The 26,919-nt window shown below is 37.7% G+C and overlaps 2 long non-coding RNA genes across 5 annotated transcripts in view; one reads left to right on the top strand and one right to left on the bottom strand.

The window, feature by feature from the left end:
- LOC129533504 (uncharacterized) overlaps positions 1-10,853 on the bottom strand; it is a 68,949-nt gene extending 58,096 nt beyond the window's left edge. For both annotated transcript variants that reach the window (XR_008679774.2, XR_010133935.1), the window contains exon 1: positions 10,721-10,853. This is a non-coding gene — a long non-coding RNA (uncharacterized lncRNA). The remainder of the gene's footprint in view (positions 1-10,720) is intronic.
- Positions 9,563-26,919, top strand: part of LOC129533505 (uncharacterized) — a 281,213-nt gene continuing 263,856 nt past the window's right edge. Inside the window, exons 1-2 of one of the 3 annotated variants that reach the window (XR_010133931.1) lie at positions 9,563-9,719; positions 14,929-15,013. This is a non-coding gene — a long non-coding RNA (uncharacterized lncRNA). Of the gene's footprint in view, positions 9,720-14,153; positions 14,249-14,928; positions 15,014-26,919 lie in introns of those variants that run through there. The other 2 variants (XR_010133934.1, XR_010133932.1) reach the window with 2 other exon arrangements.

Raw genomic sequence — 26,919 nt, 5'->3', positions numbered from 1 at the left:
AATTCGACTTCCTCTTCCTAATTGAATACCCTTTATTTCTTTCTCTTGCCTGATTGCCCTGGCCAGAACTTCCAACACTATGTTGAAAAGAAGTGGTGAGAGAGGGCATCCCTATCGTGTGCCAGTTTTCAAAGGGAATGCTTCCAGTTTTTGCCGATTCAGTATGATATTGGCGGTGGGTTTGTCATGAATAGCTCTTATTATTTTGAGATATGTTTCATCAATACCTAGTTTATTGAGAGTTTTTAGCAGGAAGGGCTGTTGAATTTTTTTGAGGGCCTTTTCTGCATCTATTGAGATAATCATGTGGTTTTTGTCATTGGTTCTGTTTATGTGATGGATTACGTTTATTGATTTGCATATGTTGAACCAGCCTTGCATCCCAGGGATGAAGCCCACTTGATCATGGTGGATAAGCTTTTTGATGTGCTGCTGGATTCAGTTTGCCAGTATTCTATTGAGGATTTTTTCATCGAAGTTCATCAGGGATATTGGTCTAAAATTCTCTTTTTTTGTTGTGTCTCTGCCAGGCTTTGGTATCAGGATGATGCTGGCCTCACAAAATGAGTAAGGTAGGATTCCCTCTTTTTCTGTTGATTGGAATTGTTTCAGAAGGAATGTGGTACCATTCCTTTCAGAAGGAATGTGGTACCACCAGCTCCTCTTGATACCTCTGGTAGAATTCGGCTGTGAATCCGTCTGGTCCTGGACTTTCTTTGGTTGGTAGGTTATTAATTATTGCCTCAATTTCAGAGCCTGTTATTGGTCTATTCAGAGATTCAACTTCTTCCTGGGTTAGTCTTGGGAGGGTGTATGTGTCCAGGAATTTATCCATTTCTTATAGATTTTCTACTTAATTTGCATAGAGATGTTTGTAGTATTCTCTGATGGTAGTTTGTATTTCTGTGGGATTGGTGGTGATATCCCCTTCATTAGTTTTTATTGTGTCTATTTGATTTTTCTCTCCTCTTCATTAGTCTTGCTAGTGGTCTATCAATTTTGTTGATCTTTTCGAAAAACCACCTCCTGGATTCATTGATTTTTTTTTTTTAAGAGTTTTTTGTTTATCTGTCTCCTTCAGTTCTGCTCTGATCTTAGTTCTTTCTAGTCTTCTGCTAGCTTTTGAATGTGTTCGCTCTTGCTTCTCTAGTTCTTTTAATTGTGATGTTAGGGTGTCAATTTTAGATCTTTCCTGCTTTCTCTTGTGGGCATTTAGTGCTATACATTTCCCTCTACCCACTATTTTAAATGTGTCCCAGAGATTCTGGTGTGTTGTGTCTTTGTTCTCGTTGGTTTCAAAGAACATCTTTATTTCTGCCTTCATTTCGTTATGCACCCAGTAGTCATTCAGGAGTAGGTTGTTCAGTTTCCATGTAGTTGTGCGGTTTTGAGTGAGTTTCTTAATCCTGAGTTCTAATTTTATTGCACTGTGGTCTGAGAGACAGTTTGTTGTGATTTCTGTTCTCTTACATCTGCTGAGGAGTGCTTTACTTCCAACTATGTGGTCAATTTTGGAATAAGTGGGATATGGTGCTGAAAGGAATGTATATTCTGTTGATTTGGGGTGGAGAGTTCTGTAGATGTCTATTAGGTCTGCTTGGTGCAGAGCTGAGTTCAAATCCTGGATATCCTTCTTAACTTTCTGTCTCAATCTGTCTAATATTGACAGTGGGGTGTTAAAATCTGCCATTATTGTGTGGGAGTCTAAGTCTCTTTGTAGGTCTCTAAGGACTTGCTTTATGAATCTGGGTGCTCCTATATTGGGTGCATATATATTTAGGATAGTTAGCTCTTCTTGTTGAATTGATCCCTTTACCATTATGTAATGGCCTTCTTTGTCTCTTTTGATCTTTGTTGGTTTAAAGTCTGTTTTATCAGAGACTAGGATTGCAACCCCTGGTTTTTTTTTTTGCTTTCCATTTGCTTGGTAGATCTTCCTCCATGCCTTTATTTTGAGCTTCTGTGTGTGTCTGCATGTGAGATGTTTCTCCTGAATACAGCACACTGATGGTTCTTGACTCTTTATCCAATTTGCCAGTCTGTGTCTTTTAATTGGGGCATTTAACCCATTTACATTTAAGGTTAATATTGTTATGTGTTAATTTGATCCCATCATTATGATGTTAGCTGGTTATTTTGCCCATTGATTGATGCAGTTTCTTCATAGCATCGATGGTCTCTACAATTTGACATGTTTTTGCAGTGGCTGGTACCGGTTCTTCCTTTCCATGTTTAGTGCTTCCTTCAGGAGCTCTTGTAAGGCAGGCCTGGTGGTGACAAAATCTCTCAGCATTTGCTTGTCTGTAAAGTATTTTATTTCTCCTTCACTTATGAAGCTTAGTTTGACTGGATATGAAATTCTGGTTTGAAAATTCTTTTCTTTAAGAATGTTGAATATTGGCCCCCACTCTCTTCTGGCTTGTAGAGTTTCTGCTGAGATATCTGCTGTTAGTCTGATGGGCTTCCCTTTGTGGGTAATCTGACTTTTTCTCTCTGGCTGCCCTTAACATTTTTTCCTTCATTTCAACCTTGGTGAATCTTAAAATTATTTGTCTTGGGGTTGCTCTTCTTGAGGAGTATCTTTGTGGTGTTCTCTGTATTTCCTGAATTTGAATGTTGGCCTGCCTTTCTAGGTTGGGGAAGTTTTCCTGGACAATATCCTGCAGAGTGTTTTCCAACTTGGTTCCATTCTCCCCGTCACTTTCAGGTACACCAGTCAGACGTAGGTTTGGTCTTTTCACATAGTCCCATATTTCTTGGAGGCTTTGTGCATTTCTTTTTACTCTTTTTTTCTCTAAACTGGCATAGAGGTATCTTTTTTTTGGTTTTTATATTTAAAAATATTCTGAATTTCTTATTTTTTAAATGAGATTTTTTTAACATAAATACCTGCATTGGTAGCTTGACTTGAAAATTAGGTAGATTTGATAACACTGGATCCACACTTTTGCATGGCATCCATCTCCTGTAACTGAGTACTGGCTGTTACAGACTGTATTAGGCCCTCTTTACCAAGATTGGTAGCCTGCTTAGACCTTGTAGAAATTTGAGTTTGTAATTTCTGGTGCGTAAGGAATATATATTCATTATGTAACACAAAAGGCTTTTTGGTTCAGAAATTTATATTCTGGTCTAATTGATTCTTTCTAAACTTCAAGGACGGTTAAGATATAGGCTGTTGATTGGGCATGACTATAAAAGTAAGCTAGTCGCAACTCGTCTTTAAGCATTTTAGCTTGAAACACTCTCCAAATTATTGATAAACTATCTTGTGTTTAAAGACCATTAAAGAAGGGACTTTTTTTTGAAGATGGACATTTTCTGCTATTAGAGAAATGGGAAATCAGTGGAGAGTAACTATTTCTAAGCTATTAAAAGGAAATCAGGTTCTTGTAGTTTTTGAGGTGTATGTATATTTAAGGGTTAAAAATGAATTAAAGTTCCTTAGCTCTTCCATTCTCTACATTCCTAATGTGCTCTAAGATGAATCACTACCACTACCCTTTTAGAGTTGACCTGATTAATTCCTTTGTATTACTTAAGAGTAAGCATAATGAAGCATAATGAGTCTATTCTTTTTTAAAATAACAACTTTATTGAGATATAATTCACATACTATAAAATTCACCCTTTAAATTTTGAAATTACAATTCAATAATTCTTGGTATACTTAAAGAATTGTGTAGTCATCACCACTATCTAGTTTTAGAATATTTCATCCCCCCAAAACAAACCCAATAACTCCCCATTCCCTCCTGCCCCTAGCTCCAGGAAACAACTAACCTCCTTTCTATGTTACCTCTTGTATCTGTCTTCTTTTGCTCAGCGTGCTTTCAAGGTTCATCTATACTGTAGCATGTATCAGTACTTCATTCCTTTTATGGTCTAATGACGTTCTACTGTATATACCACATTTCATCTACATTTTCATCAGTTGGTGGACATTTGGGTTATTTCCACTTTTTTGGCAGTTACGAATTATACTACAGTGAACACTTATGTACAAGTTACGTGGACATATGTTTCCACTTCTCTTAGGAGAATTGCTGGGTCACGGTTACTCTATGTTTAATGTTTTAAGGAACTGCCAAACTGCTTTCCAGAGTGGCTGTACCATTTTGGAATCTCACTAGTAATGAATGAGGGAGGGCTCCAATTTGTCCACAGGCTCGCCTAAACTTGTTGTTGTTTGTCTTTTGATTACAGCTATTTTTGGGAGTATGAAGTGATATCTCTTTATGGTTCTGACTATTATTTCCCCCATTGAATTACTTTGGTTCTCTTGTTAAAAATCAATTGACTATAAGGGTAAGGGTATATAACTGAACTCTTATTATATTCTATCTCTATGTCTATCCTTATGCCGATACCAAACTGTCTTGATTACAGTAGCTTTGTTGTACTGTACTATACTGTAGCTTTGGAATCTGAAAGCGTGAGTCTTTTTATCTTCTTTTTTAAGGTTGTTTTGGCTATTCTGAGTCCTTTCCATTTCCATATTAATTTTAGAATCAACTTTCCAGTTTCTTCCCAGAAGACAGCCAGGATTTTGAAAGGTATTGCATTTACTCTGCAAATCAGTTTGGGGAATATTGGTATCTTAGCAGTAGTAACTTCTGATGCATGAACATGAGATGTCTCTTCATTTATTTAGGTGTTCAATTTTTTAAATTTTGTTTTTTTCAATGTACAAGACTTTTACTTTTTTTTGCTAAATTTATTCCAAAGTACTTAATTCTTTTTGATGCTTTTATAAATGGAGTTTTCTTAATTCTGTTTTTGAATTATTTATTTATAGTGTTTAGAAATATAATTTTACACATTAATCTTGTATCCTGCAATTTTGTGAACTTCTTTATTAGTTCTAATATTTTTTTGAATGCATATCTTAGAATTTTCTATATACAATATCATGTCACTTATGAATAAGATCTACTTCTTTCCAATATGGATGTCTTTTATATCTTGTCATATTTCTTGAGCACTTTTATTATGAAAGAGTTTTGGATTGTATTAAATCACTTTTTGCCTCTATTGAGATAATTATGTAATCTTTTTTTGTAAATATTATTTTACATTTATTGATTTTCATATGTTATACCTACCTTGCATTCTTGGGATAAATCCCACTTGGTCATGCTGCATAATCTTTCTTATATGCTGCTGGATTCTGTATGCTAACATTGTGTTAAAGATTTTTGTGTCTGTATAAACAATATCATGCTATAGTATCCTTGTGATATCTTTGTCTGAGTTTGGTATCAGAGTAACAGCAGCTTCATAGAACAATTTGGGAAGTATTCCTTCCTTTACTAATTTTTGGAAGAGTTTATGAAGTGTTGATGTTTCTGCCTTTATTTTTCTTTACTTCTTTTCTTTCTGCTCTGATCTTTCCTTCTATTTGCTTATTCTGGTTTTAGTTTGTTCTCCTCTTTCTAGTTTCTTAAGGTGCATAACAAAATTATAGATCTGCAATCTTTTTTCTTATTTAATATAGGCATTTACAGCTATAAATTTGCCTTTAATGTGTTAGCTGTATGCTATACATTTTGATACTATTTTTGTTTTTATTCCTCTCAAAGTATTTTTTAACTTCTTGTGGTCTTTTAACTTACTGGTTATGAGTATGTTAATTTCCACTTATTTGTGAGTTTCCCAAATTTCCTTCTATTATTGAATTCTAATTTTTATTTCATCATGGTTGGAGAGTATATTTTGTATGATTTCAATCCTTGGAAATTTACTGAGGTTTGCTTTCTGACTTAAATATGGTTTATCCTAGAGAATGTTCCTTGTGCACTAGAGAAGAATGTATTCAGCTGTTTTGGTGGAATGTTTTACAGATGTGTGTTAGGTTTAGTTGTTTTATGGTGTTGTTCAATGCTTCTCTTCTTGTTGAACTTTTGCCTAGTTCTATCCATTGTTGAAAGGAGGTCTTGAAGTCTCCAACTATTATTGTCAAATTATTGATTTCTCCCTTCAATTCTGTCAGCTTTTGCTTTATGTATTTTGAGCCTCTATTGTTAGGTACACATACATTTAGAATTGTTATCTCTTTTTGATGCATTGACCCTTTTATTATAAAAATCCTTACTTATCTCTTAAAAATTTTGTCTCAAAGTGTATTTTGTCTAATATTAGTATATCAACTCCAGCCCTATTTTGGTTAATGTTTGCATGGTGTATTTTTTTCCTATTCTTCTACTTTCAAGTTACTCAAGTTTTTGAATCTCAAGTATATTTCTTGTAGGTAGCAAAAGATGAATCTTTTAATAATTCCATTCCAATTTCTAGCCTTTTAATTTATGTGCTTAATACATTTATATTTAGTGATTTAGTGTAATTACTAATAAGGAATGACTTATAGCTACCATTTTTCTGTTTGTCTGCATGTCTTTGCCTTTTGTTCCCTATTACCTGTCCTCTACTAATAACTTTTGTATTAAAGAAACATTTTCTAGTGCGCCATTTAAATTCCCTTGCTGTTTCTTTTGCTATAGTTTTGAAGTTATTTTCTTAGTGGTTTTTCCGGGGATTAAAATTATCATCTTAACTTAAAACAATCTAGTTTGGATTAATAACAACTTAATTTCAATAGTACACAAAACTTTTTTCCAATACAACATTTTCTATTTAAAGCTTATAAAGAAGCAATATATTGTTTAGGCATAATACATATGTGGTAAGGCATTAATGAAAAGCAAGGGACAATAAACATAAAAGCTCACTGTAAAGCTTCACCTCCATGGGTGGCAGGGGAGTGGGATAAGATCAAAGATATTCTTTTTTTTTTTTTTTTGAGATGGAGTTTTGCTCTGTGGCCCAGGCTGGAGTGCAGTGGCGCCATCTCGGTTCACTGCAAGCTCCGCCTCCTGGGTTCACGCCATTCTCCTGCCTCAGCCTCCTGAGTAGCTGGGACTACAGGCGCCCGCCACCACGCCTGGCTAATTTTTTGTATTTTCAGTAGAGATGGGGTTTCACCGTGTTAGCCAGGATGGTCTCGATCTCTTGAGCTCGTGATTCACCCGCCTTTGCCTCCCAAAGTGCTGGGATTACAGGCGTGAGCCACCGTGCCTGGCTGACCAAAGATATTCTTAGTATTTTATTTCTTAAACGAGATAAGCATACAGGTGTTGTAGTTATAATTTTTTTTACATTAAAACAACTTATAGTAAAAACAACTTATAGTAAAATTAAGGCTTTCTTTTTGGCATACAGTTCAGACAAATGCCTAGAGTTGTGTTAACAGCCATTGCAGTCAGGATACATAACTGTTCTATTTCCCCCAAATTCCTTTGTACTGCCTCCTTTCACCCAAACCCTCATCCTATTCTCAACCCTTTCCTAGAATTTTGCATTTCCAGAATGTACAAATAGAATTATACAGTATGTATTTTTTTGATCCAGGCTTCTTTCCATCACTTAGCATGGTGGTTCTTAAACAGTAGTGATTTTTCTCCCTAGGAAACATTTGGCCGTATCTAGAAACATCCTTGGTTGATTAAATTGGCATAGTGAGGGAGATGCAACTGGCGTCCAGTGGGTAGAGGCCAGTGATGCCTGCAAATATACCTTACAACGCTCAAGATAGCTCCCCACAATACAAATTTATCTGGCCTGAAGTCTAATAGTGCCGAGGTTTAGAAACCCTATCAGCACAATGCATCTGAGATTTGTCTATGTTGCTGAATGTTGTTCCTTAGGATGTACCACAGTTTGTTTTTTCATTCTTGTGTTGAAAGACAGTGGCTTATTTCCAGTTTTTCTATAAACAGTTACATAAGTTTTTTTGTGTCAACATAGGGTTTCATTTCTCTGGGTGCCTATCTAGGAGTGAGAATCCTGGATTATATGGGTTCACTTTATAAGAAACTACCGAATTATTTTCCAGTACTCCTGCACCATTTTGCATTCTGACCAGCAATGTATGAGTTTCCAGTTGTCTGGACAACCTTGCCAACATTTGTTGTCATCTTTTTCAAATGTCGATTCAGCCTTGCATCTCTAGAGTAAACCTCAATTGCTCATGATGTATTATTCCTTTCATATATAGCTGGATTAGATTTACTAATATTTTGTTGAGGACTTTTAAAATCTATATTCATGAGGTATATGTGTCTGTAGTTTTATTGTAATACCTTTGGGTTTGATATCAAGGTAATGCTGGCTCCACAATGAGTTGGAAAATGGTTCCTTCTATTTTCTGGTAGAGATTGTGTAGGGTTGTTATTATTTCTTCCTTACATATGTGGTAGATTTTGCTAGTGAAACTGTTTGGATCTAAAGTTTTCTTTATTTGAAAATTTTAAATAAAGAATGAAATTTGTTCATAGATACAAGATAATTTAGATTATTACTACTTTAGTGAGTTTTTGTAGTTCGTATATTTCAAGGAATCGGACCATTTCACCTAAGTTGTCAAATTTATGGGCTCAGAGTTGTTCACAGTGTTTCCTTAATGCACTATCGATGTCTGTGGAGTCTCTAGTGATATCCCCTGACATCCTCTGTATCGGTAATCAGTGTTTTCTTCTTTTTATTTTTTTTTGATCTGTGTAGCTAGAGGTTTGTTGTTTAGAAACACATACATCTGCGACAAAACTTTGAAGATAAGCAACAATAAACACAAGTTCAGTGTAAAGGTCACCTCAATAGGTGTCAGGGGAGGGGAATTAAACCAGGAGGTTCTAGGGCTTCAAAGATATTTATAATATTCTAGTTCTTAAAGAAGATGGTAAACATATGGGTAAATAATTATTAATCTTTAATTCACTATAATACACATATTTGTATGTGTGGCATATGATGTATTCATCCTAAAAATGACATAATAAATTTCTCAAACTTGCAAATAACCTGGACTCCATAGTTTTGTGGGGATGTTGGATTTAGATTGACAAGTAAAGGATGATGGCCCTAGGAGACATGATCATTAAGACGAAAGATCAACTTTCTGCTTCCTTTACCTAACTCCAGGAGGAGTATAAAATAAATATTACTTCTTTTTGCTTTCCTGAAACCCATGCTGGAGGTGAGAATTCATTCTCACACTCTAAACATCCTTTCTTGTGACTAGTCTACAATTATTTTTAAATTCAGAGAGTATTTTGACCCCGTGAAGAGACTGTGAAAAGTAGGGTGTGCCTAGTGGTTTGTATGTGGAATGCCCCAGGCAGAGGGACTTCCCAGCCAAGCAACAGCTTGGCTATCTTTGTGTCATACGCGACTTCTGTTCGAGTTCCAGCATTAGCGGGAGAGCCTAACATATATTGCCAGCCCTCTCCCTGCCCGGAACTCTTGTGACTGGCCCTAAGGCAGATCAGGTGTTTATTCCATATCCTTGATGACAAAGAAACTGTGATCTTGTTCTGGGGAATGTCCCTTTTCCCATTCAAGTGTATGATCATATTTTCAAGCAATCACGTTTACATTCAGCCTGGAAACTTTCTGCCCGATTCTCAAGTTCTACTGCCAGCAGCTTGGATACTACAGAATGCTGATTTAGCTCATAGGATGCATTGAACCACATTGCCATGGTAACCAGCAGACAGACCTGAGAGAAGCAAGGCTGCAGAGAAACTGTAGCCATCACCAAACAACAAATCAAAGGGAAGTGTCTCAGGAGAGATTTCTAATTATCATACATTTGTCCTTGCAGCCAAACCAGGATGCAGTGGAAATGGTGCCTTTGGCACTAGCATCTTAGGTCACAAAATCAGGTAAACTCTCCTGGGCTCCTTTGGGAATTCCACAGAGTCTCCTGCTGCCTTAGGTGTATTGAAATAGATTCTTAGATTGACCTTTTCCTTACAGTTATCACCAAGTCCTTGGCAGTGATAACTAAAGTGCTGTACAGCTTAAGGTATTTTATGGACAGCAAGGCAATTTTAAAAAGTCTCACATCTGTGAGCCGGATATAATAGCTAATAGCATCTGAGATGATTCTGACATCTTAACGAGATTGCCTCTGTTTATTCCTTATTTTATTCTTTTTTGCATTCTCTTTAATATAAGCAAGCTTAGTTCAATAATCTTTAATGCAAGTGAAGTACTAACTGATATGTTTATATGCAAATATATATAAATCATATAGTAAGATAGGGCTTCTAGAGTAACAACTGGTAACATCCATGTTTACTTATGAAGAAATTGCTCAAGGTTACAAAGCTATCACTAAAGATTTACTAATAATTTGCTGGGGAAATAGTTGTTGAAATCCTTTTTCTGCTTTTAAATGTGCTGAGATCAAGGCTGTCTGATTCTTGAGACAGGGAGAATGTGATAAATGAAGACACAACATCACATGAATAAAATTCGAATTGCCTGTGCTAAGAGAGTGGCTTTGAACTTCTCCTTGCAGTCGGACCAAACTGCAAAGGCATCTGCACTAGTAGAGGTCTTTAACGCATCTGTTCTGCATTAATTCATATTTCTGAATGGCATATGCTAGAGGCTGGCCTGAATCACTTTTGTTTTATTAAAGGTGCATTTAAGGTCAACTACCACTAACTGCATTGTTAAATATTGATTTAGCCATTTGAATTAATGTAATTTTCAGTCCTTTTTCTACTTAATATACACCAGGACTCCCGTGACCCAGTCAGACAGAAGATCAATACATGGGCCCTCAGCTTGTATTGAAGCTGGGGTTGACTGCTTGCTTGTTTTCCTGTGAAAACCAAAGTGTTCAAGATAATGGGCTATTGGCTTATCTACTTACCTTCTGCAAAACTTCTGAATGCTTTCATCTCTTGCAGGATGTTTTTGACCTATTTAGTGATCAGTGTTTCTCAGAGTTCTGAGTGATTAGGTTTCCTTTGTTGAGGAACAAATGGTATCAAGAAAGCAAAAACCCAAACATGAAACATTAAAATAGCCAGGTCGGCGCTACATGGATTCACATTTCAAGATTTGAAAAAAGCCTTAGGTTACTTTACTCAGCACTTTCATCTTACTGGTGATGAAACAGAGTTTAAATGACTTTTCAAACTGCTAGAGTCAGAACTAGAATCCTGGACTTCTAAAGATTCTCTTTTCATTGATACTGTAGTATGTATAATTTATTTTTCTGCAAACTGAGGCAAGTAAAAGAATTTTGTGACCATATTCATTAAAAATATTGTATTGGGCTTAGAGGAGGTTGGTATTAAAAATGAAATAGTTTATTTTACTGGACGCTAAATGGAGACTCCATCCCTATGAGCTGCCATGAGAATATTGCCTCCTTGGTAAACTTTCAGCTTAGCTCTCTAATCTCTAGATAATACCAACTGGCTTCACTTACTCTAGTTTATTGAGATCAATTAATCTGTAGTTGGTGTATGTTCTTTTCCTGCCTACCCTCCAGTTAAGCCTAGAGGTGCCAGGGGGCTGTCTTTGCTACTGTGTACAAAAAGTGTGCCTAAGAATGCAGCAATCATTTGAGGAAACAGTCAAGATTCAGAGACCAAGCCCTGGCAATGTGAAGTGTCTCTATTTAGACATGCCTAAAGCTAGTGATACCCCTGAAAATTTAGATTATGTAAGTTGAGTAAATACCCTTATTTTGCTTAAACTTTTTTTTTTTGAGATGGAGTCTGGCTCTGTTTCCCAGGCTGGAGTGCAGTGGCGCGATCTCGGCTCACTGCCAGCTCCGCCTCCCGGGTTCACGCCATTCACCTGCCTCAGCCTCCCGAGTAGCTGGGACTACAGGCGCCCGCCATTGCGCCTGGCTAAATTTTTTGTATTTTTAGTAGAGACGGGGTTCACCGTGTTAGCCAGGATGGTCTCGATCTCTTGACCTCGTGATCCGCCTGCCTCCGCCTCCCAAAGTGCTGGGATTACAGGCGTGAGCCACCGCGCCCAGCCTTTTTTTTTTTTTTTTTTTTTTTTTAAATATAACCAAGAGTCTCAACTTCCTGATGAATACATAAGCTGCGTTGGGGTATTTGAGAAGTACTTGGATCTTGATGGTGTGGTATCAAGCTTCAAAGTCATGGGGTAGTTTCACAAAGATTTCTTACAGCATTTCTAAATGTGTTACAACAGGTCAGGTAATAGGTCTCAGGTAAACATCTATATCCAAGGTCCCTCTTTTCAATCTGTATCTAGATAAACAGATGTACAGTACGACCATTGTAAATTGCCATTTTATGCTCAAAGTCATTACATAATGTCAGTGCTTCCAGGGTTTAATAATATCTTAATGATGGTAGGGTATAGTCTTCACTGTAAAAGCTAAAGTTAACCAAGTTGGTTTTTTTGGTCAAAACTTTCACTTTAGAAAAAGTTTTCTGTTCCAAAACCGAAATTGATTATTAAGAAAGGAAAGCACAGAGATTGAAATTATAGACTTTTTAGCACTGGAAGAATAACCTTGGAGATGGTTCAAGACTCTCAATTTACAGGTAACACTGAGGACCTGAGGGTTTAGATGACTTGGCCTCAGCTGTACAGCTCCTTTAGTGGTGGAACTGACACTAATACCCCCATTTCCAGTTGGAACACTTTCCTCTGTTCTGACATTCACAGCCTGTTGGACTTGCTTGTCTCCTCTTATTTGGTAGCATGCTGGGAGATATTTTCTATCACTGGGTTGCCTGGGGTCAAAAATTTCTAATGTTTAGATGATACAGGACAGTAGCACAATTTACTGACAGCTGTGGAAGTAATTTAGTTTATGTCCACATTTTCTAAGTGCAAGCAAAGGTATTGTAGCACTCCAGTCCCTGTAGAGCTTATGAGTATAATTAGAAAATAGAAATTTAAACCAGGGAAAAAGAATTAAATTAACTGGAACAAACACAATAAACTGAGTCAAATCTTTTGTCTCAGCACCTGGTTACAAAATGAGGCCCAGGGATCAATGACGAGAACCACACAGCTTTTAGGTAGTATCTCTACCTGCAAAAGATGGTAGTGGGGGCAGATTTGTTCATTCCATTTCTCTGGGCAGTTTTTATTCACATCACATAGACCTCCTCACAAACACTCTGCAGTTATGTGCGATTAAATGAACTTATTGACGTAAAGGAGACTTGATATATTAAAAAATGTTAAATATTAATGATTTTTGCCTCTATGTATTAGATGTAGTGTTCATGGAGAAAAAAAATCTGTAAGAACTATAACATCAAAATTATAAAATATCTGGATGTGAAGTTCATAAAGCTGAAACTACTTTTTTCTTAAACAAAGGCAGATGCTTTGTGTAGATGGATATCTCTTTTTCTGTGTTCTAGGCATTTGCTTTCATTTTTGTAACCCTTTTAAGTGCTACATGAGGCACCTGGCCCTAGAGTGAAAAGAGATTAAAAACACCTTGGGGAATCTTAATTCCCTCTAAATCACTTTTTTTTCCTCCCTTAAAAAAAGAAGTTAGTCTTGAATGAAATATGGAACCTTATCCACCTTGCGAATAATCTGCTCTCTTCTCCTCTTTCCCCAGAGTTCCAGAGCTTGCTGACAGATAGGGGGTGATTAAAAATTCTCATCGTGCCCATGTGCCTTGTGCCCTCTCCTTTGTCATTCTGCAGTTGGGTATCAAAGCTGTAGCATCTATGTTCTTTGAAGACTAAGCAGGTTGGACATGCAATTTAGATGAAAAACAATTACTCTGTGTTAGCTTGCTTTTGGCAAGAGTGTATTAAGGCTCATCTCACTGATGGGAAACAAAAGCTGCACTTCATCTTCATGAATTTCAAATGAGGGAGAGAGAGAGGAGGAAACAGTGAGTTTTCTGGCAGGAGCTTTTCTGCATAACCTTTCTCTGATGAGTGGGTTCCTTTCTTGATAGAATACCCTCAGTATTGGCTTGGATGATAATGTGTTTCTCTCCCATGCACAGATGGTGCAAATGATCATGTGGTTCTACTGGTGGGGAGCCTTTGAAACACAAAAAGAGGGCTAAGCAGATGAAGTGCATTCTGTGGCATTTTTTTGAACTTATGAGGGGAAGAGAATGAATAGCCATATTGTACTGGTATCTTTTGTTATAAATGTGTTTGGTTTTGAGAAAACAAGCAAACAAAAGGCAAATTTCCATATTTGTGAATCATCTCTGCTTTAGGTGAAATTGAACCTTAAGAAACAGCACTTTATCTCCATGAGTTCAGTTCAGATAGGTACATTAGATCACCAACTTGTGGATAACATGTCACACATTTTTTGTGATGTCAGAATGAGTTCTTGGCCTTGGCTGTTGAGGACAGAACATCCTGAGCCAAATGGGACAGTTGCTGAGTGAGGACACCAAACCTATTCTTAGGAGGTACATATTGCCAACAATATTATCCAGATAAAAAACACAAAAGAAACACCAAAGGCAGTACTGAAAGGGAATAAAGGTCACCCCAGGCCAGCAGGCATCACATGTGTCTGCAGGAATGAGTGTTAGGGGAATAAGGCCACATTTATGGATATGAGACCTGTGCAGTCACTTGGGGCCCTGTGCTCAGAAGGCCTCATGCTTGGTTTGAGATATGGTTTGGCTCTGTGTGCCCACCCAAATTTCACCTCAAATTGTAATCCCCATAATCCCCCCATATTGAGGAAAGTGACTTGGGGGGTGACTGGATCATGGGGCAGTTTCCCTTATGCTGTTCTCATGATAGTGAGTATGTTCTCACTAGATCTGATGGTTTTATAAGTGTTGGACAGTTCCTACTCCACATGTTCTTTCTCTCACCTGCCACCATGTAAGACATGCCTGCTTCCCCTTCCCTCATGATGGTAAGTTTCCTGAGGCCTCCCCAGCCATGCGGAACTGTGAGTCAATTAAACCTCTTTTCTTTATAAATTGCCCAGTCTCAGGAAATTCTTTATAGCAATGTGAAAATGAACCAATATACTGAAATTGATGCTCTGTTCTAGTTGTCTTGAAATTCTTACTAACTTTTGGACATAGAACCCTACATCTTCATTTTGTACTGGTCCCCACATATTTTATAGCTGATCTGAAGGAGGAGAGAGAGATGATGGGAGATGAAGGGTATGGGAGTGTATGCTACGGCTACCTGCTGTCAAAGTTCTCCAGGTATGACATTAGAGTACAACTTTCCTACTATAACCAGTAGAGTCAATTGCTGCTTGAGGGCAGGCAGAGTGGATGGTATCTTCTGGAGACAGCTTTGAAAGAAAGATAGCTTTTCCCCCGTGAGCTATGTGTGTCTTCACATATTCACCTCAGCATGTCATATTCTTAGAGTCCAAACCTGTGCCGTACCTGAGGTTAATCCTACGTGAGTCACTTCAAAAATAACACATGTTTTGTTGACTCGTGGCTAACATGTAGAAAATCTATAATTTTTTTCCTAGAAAGCAAGGCCTAGATTTCAGTTCAGGCTATGAACAGATTTTTATTTCTGTATGATATTTGTGGTTTTAAGTTAAATTGGAATTTTCCCTTATAGTCTGTGGTTAAATTCTAATCCCTAAACTAGTTAACATTGGAGATCTGGTAAAATTCTACTAAATTCTTCAACTTTAATTTATCCTATAATGAAAAAGTGGCTCTAGACTTGATATAGATATATTATAGGACATTTATGAGAAGCAATAAACATAGAGAAAAGGCTTTTATCGAGAGAGAATTGGATCCAAGTTCTGGCTCTGCCACTTAAGAGCTCCATGCTGTTAGAAGAGTCATTTCATTGCATTAAGATAGTTTCCTCAATAGTAAAATCAGGATAAGAATATTACTTTTCATGGGTTATGTCAGTATTAAAAGAAATAGCAAATATAAAGTGATTATAATAGTTCATGGATGCGGGGCAGGTGTTTTTAGAAGTATATGAATTTAGACTGGGCATGGTGGTGTGCACCTATAAACCCAGCTCCTTGGGAGGCTGAGGAGGGAGAATCGCCTGAGCCCAGGCATTTGAGGCCACAGTGAGCTATGATTGTGCCACTCTTCTCTGGTCCAGCCTGGGTGACAGAGTGAGACCCTGTCTCTAAAAAACAACAACAAAACAATGTGAATTTAGTTATTTGTAGTTACCTGGCTATTATTCACTCTTCTTAATGTTAACCCTGTTGTATGGACTAACCTCACTATTCAAAGCCCATGTTCAAATGAGATTTCATCCTAAATGCATTTAGAAAAGAAAGGAAAACAATCAGGAAAGTATAAACTAACTTAGTTTTTAAGCATATTTATTCATAAAATGTTTATAACTTTTCTATATAAAGTATGTGACTTTTTACCCAATGGGCTTAGAATTAGATCTATATAGGGTGTACATAAAAATTTTTTCAACTCTGAATCTGAATGTTTCCCTTTGTCTTTTACAGCCTCCCAAATGTCCACATAGATAGTATCAACCCTCAATGCAAATTATAAGAATGTTATCTTAAAATGTAATAAAAAGTGACCAAGCTGATCTAAACCCCACAACAGCATGAATAGTTTCCATTTATCTAGCATTTAGTTCACTCCTAAATGGTAAGTATATCAGTTGTAAGTCCACCGCCATGTGTCTCCCTTGGAGAAGGCCCTATTTCATCGTTAACATTATAGCTGTGAAATTGAAACCTCTGGTTTCCATCCTATGAGGGAGGCACTCTGTTTTGGGGGTTGGGGTAGGGTTTAAAAACATAGGATGTTTATAAATTCCTGATGAAACTTTAAAATGTAAATGCAATATATGAAAGAAACTGTAAACATCTCTTGCAAACCTATTTTGCAGAGTTTTTAACACTATACAATTCAAAAATCTAGACTAGCACAACCACCATCTTTGGTGATGCATTGTTCATTCTGATTTTCCAAGCCATTGAGAATATTCCGCACTTGGTGCTGAGTGATTTCATGAACTGCCATCTGTGAATACAATCCTAAATTTATTCAGTGTGTGATTTTGATGAGGAGGCAGGTTTATGTAGAACCTGGTTTTTTTTTTTTAAAGCCTGGGTTTTGAGAATGCAGCCAAGTAATTCATCCTGGTCTACTCATATTTTCTTAAAAGGATATCATGGATGAACCATTAACCCTTTGAAATAAAATCACCCAGGAAGAAAGCACGATAAAAAATAATGAAATTGTTATAATTTAGAGAAAAACTTCATAATATCTCAAAGTAACACCATATAAACTCTCTATATATTTTACAAAAAGGATCAGTTACACTTTCCTGAGAGCACATATTGAGTAAAATCAACATTAATATTAAAAACTTTCTATTAAAATTTCAAATTGTTTGCTTTTATAAAATCACCTTATGTATACATGCATATACCCTCATCTCTAAACTTACACACATTTCACATTGCTGCATAGATCTGGTAAATGTATTTTCTGCCTTCCAAGGGACATGCATTTTTAAATGAATAAATCACTTAAATGAGTCAAAGGGTTGGTACACTGTGTTAACAGAGGGAAACTTCTATCACTTTTAGAAAATATCTAGGCTCTCTTTCAGAGACCTTCTTTTCCTGTAAATTCCTGGTTAAACTAAGAGAACAAAATCCAACGTCAATGAAATTTTTACTAGAATAGTTCTAATTTTTATATGGTATTTGGTTGTAGTGGTAAGGGGGAGCAGTTTAGGAGAACACTGCTTTCCTTTCCATAATTCTTTGAAGTTATTTATTTCTTTACCTAACTTTTTTACACCAGGAATTTTTGATTAGCTATAATATACTTTCATCATACCATTTTATGGCTTTTAAAAATGAAGTTATAATAAGCAATAGTGAGTGACTTGCATTAGGGCAGCCACTGTGGATGGACCCTTTTGGGGGGAATATGATTCAGAAAAAAAAAGGTCAGCATCACAGTAAAAAAAAACGTAGGTTTGGGGCCTGCTGACTTTCTTCAGCATATGTAGCTCTAGAGCAATTGTATATATGCAATTCTTTGTCAGACTTCATGACTAAAACACCAAAAGCAATGTCAACAAAAGCCAAGATTGACAAATGGAATCTAAACTAAAGAGCTTCTACACAGCAAAAGAAACTATCATCAGAGTGAACAGGCAGCCTACAGAATGGGAGAAAATTTTTGCAATCTATCGATCTGACAAAGGGCTAACATCCAGAAGCTGCAAAGAACTTAAACAAATTTACAAGAAAACTCCATCAAAAGGCGGGCAAAGGATATGAACAGACACTTGTCAAAAGAAGACATTTATGCATCCAAGAAGCATATGAAAAACTCATCATCACTGGTCATTAGAGAAATTCAAATCAAAATCACAGCAAGATACCATCTCTAGCCAGTTAGAATGGTGATCATTAAAAAGTCAGGAAACAACAGATGGAGAGGATGTGGAGAAATAGGAATGCTTTTACACTGTTGGTGGGAGTGTAAATTATTTCAACCATTGTGGAAGACAGTGTGGTGATTCCTCAAGGATCTAGAACCAGAAATACCATTTGACCCAGCAATTCCATTACTTGGGTATATATCCAAAGGAATATAAATCATTCTATAGACACATGCACATGTATGTTTATTGCAGCAGTATTCATAATAGCAAAGACTTGGAACCAACCCAAATGCCCATCAATGATAGACTGGATAAAGAAAATATGGCACATATACATCATGGAATACTATGCAGCCATCAAGAAAGGATTGATTCATGTCCTTTGCAGGGACATGGATGAAGCTGGAGACCATCATTCTCAGCAAACTAACACAGGAACAGAAAACCAAATGCTGCATATTCTCACTCATAATTGGGAACTGAACAATGAGAACACATGGACACAGGGAGGGGAACATCACACAAAATGGGGCCTTTTGGGGGGTGTGGGGCTATGGGAGGGATAGCATTAGGAGAAATACCTAATGTAGATGATGGGTTGATGGGTGCAGCAAACCACCATGGCATGTGTATACCTATGTAACAAACCTGCATGTGTCTGCACATGTCTCCCAGAACTTAAAGTATACTAAAAGATTTCTTTGTCTTAGTTTCTTAATCTGAAAAAGTTATTGTTTAGATTGGAAGTGATGTGCAAAGCACCCAGTACACTAGATAGAATGACATAGTCGATGGCTAACAACACTAATTACAGACAGGTATGTGCGGAACTCTCCAGACTTCCTATTCTGCACACAGTGTGCATAAAGCCAGAGAACACAAAAACTTATGAAGTGCCCTGAACTCCTTCCTACAGAGTAGGCTTTGAAAATCTACAGTAACATACATCCTTATGCTACAGAATAGAGTTGTGCTCAGCAATAGCCTTTTGACCTTTCTTTGGTTTGGCTTATAACAGAAAATAATGGATTTTTTTTTTTTTTTTAGGTCTTGGAATACAGCATCATGCTAAAATGAAGTAGTTATCTTTACCAGTAAATATGAATATTGTCTTTTTTAGAAGAGTATTTTCCACTTATATTCCTTACATTATAAATACATAAAATCTAGTCATGTTTTTTGGCTTGAAATCAAGACTTTGTTTAGCTTAAATGACTGAGCAGAACTTCCAATGGTGCCGTTCTCAAATGCTATTTTTTTTTTTTTGGCGGTGAATTCAGAATTTCTCGGTACTTAAAAAATTAAAACACATGTGGCATTTTTTTCTTAAAAGCAGTTCAGAGATCTATCTCTATTTTAGATTATCCCAAATTTCTACTTAAGAGACTTGAATTTTAATAATCAGCAATCAGATCTTTCTACGCATCAGGCTGTTGGCTGTAATTAAACAAAATGCCTGGAGTTTTCCAGTTGGATGGATATGACAATGAATCAGTGATCAAAAATTGTTGTCGAATGAAACAATACCAATAGGGGCCATCTGCGTTTGCTCAGAACTCATATGGTTCTGGCATGTATCTACTTTTCTATAAATCTTGAGCTTCAAAGAGGCTGAAAATTCTTTTTGTAATGATTTTTTCCTGGTTGATTTTGTTTAATAAAACTAATGTACAGTTTTTGAGAATGAACACGGAAAAGGGCATTGGGAACATGTGGCTTTTGTCTAATTTCCAGGACAACAGGCTAATACCTTTGAAAACAAAATCAATTCTGAAAATGATACGGAACATATGCTAGAGTAATTTTAGAGTCTGCATTCATCTTGAACATGAAATCTTAGAACCTTTGAGAGTATTCAGTGGAAATCCAGAAATCCTTTCTGGTTCTGACACATTTCTTCTTCTTTCAATAAAAACCAGACCTGGGCTGATGCCAGCATTAAGCCCTGGGGCAGCTGGAATGAAGCTGACACCAGGTGAAATTCCACGATCTATCATACCAGCTACACAGGGAAGTTAAATACTTCACCCCCAACATTTTGACACAATGCAATTATTTTGTTTTTGACAGATGGCATTTGTTTGTTTGAAAAGGTTTTTGCTAAAAGTACCATCTTCAGATAAATGTACTCAGATTTGTATTTTAGAGGTATTTCACAGCTGCACTTTTATAAATAGGTCGAAAAATAGCCAGATACTGATTTATGTTTGACAGCTCATTTTAGTGGTATTCAGAATTTCTGCAAGGATACTTTGGCTTGTTCCCTTGAGTCTTCACAGCTCATGAAAACTCCAAACAGTATTAAAGTCAAAAAAAAAAATTCTTTAATATGATATGTTCAAATCTCAGTGGATTATCTTGCTCCAGATTTTCCAAACTAGCTTCAGTTTGGAACCATTTCCTTCAATTCTTTGTTTGAACAATTGTTGCAGTTGGCTGAATATGTTCAGTGAATAATGAAAGGCTTACTCAGTGTTAATTTAGACAAGAAAATGGGCCAGGTGTAGTGGCTTATGCCTGTAATCCTAGCACTTTGGGAGGCCAAAGTGGGAGGATCCCTTGAGCCCAGGGGTTTGAGTCTAGCCTGGGCAACATAGGGGGAGACCCTGTCTCTAAAAAATAAAAAAGCCAGGCATGGTGACACCACACCTGTAGTCCCAGCTTACTTGGGAGGCTGAGATGGGAGAATTACTTGAGCTGGGGAGGTTGAGGCTGCAGTGAGCTGTGATTGCACCATTGCACTCCAGCCTGAGTGACCAAGCAAGACTGTCTCAAACAAACAAACAAACAAAAATTGCCCAGGTCAAAGTGCTGTATCTGTGGATAAGCGTGCTTTGTATGTATTGGTTTTTCCTGTTGGTAAAAAACATGGATTCTGGAGCCTGACTGCCTGTCTTCCAAATGGGCTCTGAAGGGAATGTTGCATTCATTTCCAAACTTCTTGTTTCAGTTTCCTCATCTGTACAGTTTGGATACTAACAGTACCCACTTCTGTCCTTGTGATAATTTGCTGAGAATGATGGTTTCCAGCTTCATCCACATCCCTACAAAGGACATGAACTCATCCTTTTTTATGGCTGCATAGTAATCCATGGTGTATATGTGCCACATTTTCTTAATCCAGTCTATCATTAATGGACATTTGGGTTGGTTCCAAGTCTTTGCTATTGTGGGAATTGAACAATGAGAACACTTGGACACAGGAAGGGGAACATCGCACACCAGGGCCTGTTGTGGGGTGGGGGGAGGGGGGAGGGATAGTGTTAGGAGATATACCTGATGTAAATGACGAGTTAATGAGTGCAGCACACCAACATGGCACATGTATACATATGTAACAAATCTGCACATTGTGCACATGTACCCTAGAACTTAAGTTAATATACATAGAAAATTTAGAAATGCTTGACTTATGGGGGATCTGCAATTATATATATGTGTATATGTATACATATATGTATATGTATATATATATCTAGATGTATATGTATTATATAAACTAGTACAAATAGCAACTGATAATAATCTTTCATCTTATTCCTATTTCCATCATTAACTATGTGAAAGTTGTACTACTAAATGTGTTGAGTAGCTTATGAAATACCGAACTAGAGTCTATCAAAGATATAAAGAAAATATATGTAGCTGTTTTGAAAAAAAATTATCGTAATTTCTCTCATTTGATCCTCAAATATTTTCAAGGTCCAGAGAGGATTTAAGTTGCTGGAATAGTCCACCCAGTCTTCCAGATGTGATTATATAATTGATGGTATGTGGATATCACTGATCACAAAACACAATAAAGGACCTAAGGCAACATCTTTGTTCTTTCTCAATGTGGGGAAAATGTTTTTGTTCTACTTGGTAAATGGCCTCTGCAGTGTTTCTTGGAGACCTCAATAAATGATTATTTTCCAGCATTCCATCACATGCCAAATGTTTTACTCCCATTTCCCTGAGGTTCTCATCTGTCAGCACTTGTCTTGCAGCTCAGTACAGACATGGCATGGGTAAAGTGCACAGTGAAGATTGGTACAGGAAAGTCTGAAGCCCTTTCTTCCTGAAGATGAAAAATCTTCTGGACTTACCCGCACCCCCCTAGATCTTAAGACTGACTCTTGTTTGAAGATGTGTTTTGCTTTACTTCCTCTGTGAGTGCTCAGCACAGAGCGGTATCTACTTTTCTGGTTTTACATTTTTCATTTTAAAGATCCAATTACCTCAAGTCCTTTTCTTGAATATTGCAGTGGGCCTGCTGTGACCTAATAATTCTCTCATCTCTAATTTCAATCATTATCTCTACTCGAAGTTGCATCACACATACGCACACCTGAGTGTGTGAGAAGGACAGAGACAATTCCCCCCGCAGGAAGAAATGGCTCATATCATTTGAGAGCCAAGTCTCAAGGGCATCATCAATGTTATTTCCTCATGTTCAGTGGCATTTTCTGGTGTGTCGTATTAGATTTAGTTATGGTATCACCAACTATAGTAGCGCAGCCGCTCTGCTCTTCAGAAATGCTGAAACAGGCACAGCCTGGAGGCGCTAGGAAAGTCCATTGCTCAGTGAGTCTAAAGGTCCAATAGTTCGGAATCTTTTCTAAGTCCATTCCTTTATCATTCTTTGTGGCTGCTGGAGCTAGCCGGTGGTTGGTTATATGTTTTTTTAATTTGATGTAGTATTGCCAAATCTCTGATAAATTTACAACTCCTTCTTCTTGGGGATTTGGCAATGAGAAGAAGTTGCCATTTTCTTGAAGGTGTTTGAAAGGATAACTCTGAACCTCATTTCTGGAATGTATAATGCTGTGAAATAAAGGTAATATGAAAATAACGACAGCTGCCATTGTTGAGGGTCTGCTTTGCACTGAACACCATTACAAGTGTCTGAGGTATCATACATTTTTTACCTGCACAAGAATACAGTGGTCTTGCACAGTAGGTATTTGCACTGTACCATAGGTAAGCTCAGAGAAGAGGGTTCTTGCTTAAGATGGCATAGTACGAAAGAGAGAGGAAAGCCTTCTTGTGACTCATCCTCTCTTTGCAGAAGAGCTTAGCTTCTGAGATGCTCCAGTGCATCTTGTGGGTCTAGTGCATTTTGTTTTCTGGAAGAATTGCCTACTGATGGGGATGCTAAACAAAGTGCCAACCCACTGAGAAATAGTGTGAGACCTTCTGCTTCTCGGCTGCTTTGGGTCATTTGTGAGTGTTGCAGTCCTTAGGGGAGGATGTGAGGTGGGTTGCCAGGCAAACACGGCAGCTTGCCTTCTCCACAGTCTACTTATCGCAGGGCCTGGCTGACATTCATTCATTCATTTACTTATTTTACTTGTGTGTGTATATATATACACACACAACATATAATTATATATTAAATATTAAATATATATAACATATAATTATGTAATATATTTTTTATAGCCAATATATATACACATACCATAATTATAATTTTAGTCATTTTTGAATATACTTTCAGTGGCACTAAATGCATTTACAGTGTTATGTAACCATGACCACTGTCAATACCCAAAACTTTTTTCAACATCCCCAACCAAACCTCAATGCCTGTCAAACAATAGCTCTTCCTTTCTCCCACTGTCCAGCCCCTGGTAACCTCTAGTTTATTTTTTGTCTCTAAATTTGCCTCTTCCAGGTAGCTTGTAGAAATAGAATAATATAATATTTGTCCTTTGGTGTCTGGCTTATTTCACTAAGCATAATGTTTTCTTTCATTCCTTTATTATTATTATTATTATTATTATTATTATTGAGACGGAATCTCACTCTGTTCCCCAGGATGGAGTGCAGTGGTGTGATCTTGGCTCACTGCCACCTCTGCCCCCAGGGTTCAAGCAATTGTTGTGCCTAAACCTCCCAAGTAGCTGGGACTACAGGTGTGCACCACCACGTCAAGCTAATTTTTGTATTTTTAGTGGAGATGGGTTTTCACCATGTTGGCCAGACTGGTCTTGAACTCCTGGCCTTGAGTGATCCACCTGTCTTGGCCTCCCAAGGTGCTGGAATTACAGATGTGAGCCACTGTGCCCAGCCTACTAAGGCTAATGTTTTCAAGGTTCATTCATACTGCAGCATATGTTATCAACTTAATTCCTTTTTATGACTGAAAGATTTTATTGCATGCATATACCATATGTTTTTCCATTTATCTATTGATGGGTTAGTTTTTGAGAGGAAGCCATTGGATGATTTAATTCCTCAGGGGACCTCATGCCACACGTGGCACACCCAAAGGTTTGTTTTGGGGCATATGTGATTTGCTGGAGTTCTAATACCTTCAGGATGAAGCACACAGAGTAAAGATTGACAGCTTAAAATCCATTTCTACTATTTATTGAGCCCTAAGTAGACATCTGCTGCTGTATTTGACAATAGATGTCCATAAGCAGTTAAGGAGTTCAGTCTGCCCTTAGGGAAGCTCAACACAGGCCCATGTGCATGCACACACTTGCACTCCTTCACACCCCCAAACACCATCCCACTCCATACATGTATACCCATCTTCCCTTCCCAGATCCCTCCCCAAACAGTTAAGTTACCATGGAGGTATGCATCTAAATGAGTTATAGAAAAGATGGGAAGTCTCAAGGGGGAAAAATGGCTGTAATTTTGGATGATCAGGCTTGCCTTTGAAAAAAGAATTTGAACCCTTGTAGAGGATGGAGATGCTTTGTGTAGAATGAAGCCACCTTCATTCCTCTCCCACAGAGGGTACATCTAGAAGAAGAAACTATTTGAGCAAAGTCTGAGCCCAGAGATGGGGAGGTGTAACAGGTGGGAGGAACAGATGGGAGAAGGCTTTTAATTCTAGGCTGAGGAAATTGACATTTATCCGGCAAGCAGCCGAGAACTTTGGTACAGACAAATGACAAAATTGCAAAAAAAAAAAAAGAAAATCATAAAATTTGTGTTAAAAAATCTGTAAATCATAATCTGCATTTATTGAGGGGCTCTTATGTGCGAGGAATAGTATTGGGTTAGGCACTGGGAAAGATGACAGTAACACCAAAGATGGAACCTGGTAAGTTTGAGTAGTAGGAGAAAGGAAGCAGAAAAGAAGGCAGAAAATAAAAATTTAAGGGGAGGGGAGGAGTCAAGAGTGTAATCTCAAAGTTAGCAGGAGAGGGTTTACAGGAAAGCATGGTTATCTGTGTTAAAAGCTATACTAAGATCCCAAAAAAGAAGAATGGAATCTCTGCTATTGGTTTTGACAAGTAGGAGGCAGATGGTCTCAATAGGCAGAGACTCTGGAGATCAGGGTAGTGTTGTTACAGGCATTTGAACCAGAGCAACCCCATCTTGAACAGAGGTTGGGTAAAATAAGGCTGAGGCCTACTGGGTTGCATTCCCAGATGGTTAGGCATTGTAAGCCACAGGATGAGATAGGAGGTTGGCACAAGATACTGGTTGTAAAGACATTGCTGATAAAACAGGTTGCAATAAAGAAGCCAGCCAAAACCCACCAAAACCAAGATAGTGATGAGAGTGACCTGTGGTCGTCCTCACTGCTACACTCCCATCAGCACCATGGCAGTTTACCAATGCTATGGCAATATCAGGAAGTTAATTTATATGGTCTAAAAAGGGGAGGCATGAATAATCCACCTCTTTGTTTAGGATATAATCAAGAAATAACCATAAAAATGGGCAACCAGCAGCCTTTGGGGCTCCTCCACTTAGGGAATCCCTTTACTTTCATAATAAACTTGCTTTCGCTTTGTATTGTGGACTCGCCCTGAATTATTTCTTGTGCAGGAGTCAAGAACCCTCTCTTAGGGTATGGATCTGTTCTCCTTTCTGGTAACAGTGGGGCTAGAGAAGAGGTAAGTATAGCAGTAGCTGGAGAAGCCAATATGCTCAAGAGAACAGACTATTACTATGAAATAGTATAAAGGGAAACCAAAGCATATTTTTGTATTAGTGGGAAAGAATGGAGAGGCACAGTTTGATTAAACAGACAGAAGAGTAATCAGTGGAACAAGTTTTTTTTAAAATTTATTATTTATTTATTTATTTTTTGAGACAGTCTCGCTCTTGCCCAGGCTGGAGTACAATGGCATGATCTTGGCTCACTGCAACCTCTGCTTCCCAAGTTCAAGCGATTCTCCTGCCTCAGCCTCCTGAGTAGCTGGGATTACAGGCATACACCACCACGCTTGGCTAATTTTGTATTTTTAGTAGAGACGGGGTTTCTCCATGTTGGTCAGGCTGGTCTCGAACTCCCGACCTCAGGTAATCTGCCTGCCTTGGCCTCCCAAAGTGCTGGGATTACAGGTGTGAGCCACCACACTCGGCCTGGAACAAGTTTTTAAAATAAATGGTGGTTTACAAAGACAGATCTGGCAATGGCACACAGACTGGACTGAAGTTTGTAGGTTACCAGAGGTCAGGAGTCTATTTGTAGAGTTGTGGCAAATAGCAGTGGAGATGTCACTGAACTGCATCCTGGACAGAAATGGAGTAAAGGGGTAGAAATAGTTATCAATGAAGCTTCAGGAAAAAGAATAGGATTTGGTGTTGGCATAAAGACTGAGAAGTAAATACATCAAAGAAACCTCAAATTTGGTTTGGGTATTGGAGGCATTTAATATATGGGGGCCATTTCTGCTGCATTCTCTAAAACACTCCAGGTTCACTATGACACTGCTTGTCCAGGGCCTCTGACAGTGACCCTGAAGAAACACCAGACTCTGTTTTTCTTTGAACAGTG

Source organism: Gorilla gorilla, chromosome 4, assembly GCF_029281585.2.
Source record: "Gorilla gorilla gorilla isolate KB3781 chromosome 4, NHGRI_mGorGor1-v2.1_pri, whole genome shotgun sequence".
In the NCBI taxonomy this organism is placed as follows: Eukaryota; Metazoa; Chordata; class Mammalia; order Primates; family Hominidae; genus Gorilla; species Gorilla gorilla.
Note: the sequence above shows the minus strand (reverse complement) of the source record. Positions and strands in the feature narration are given on the sequence as shown.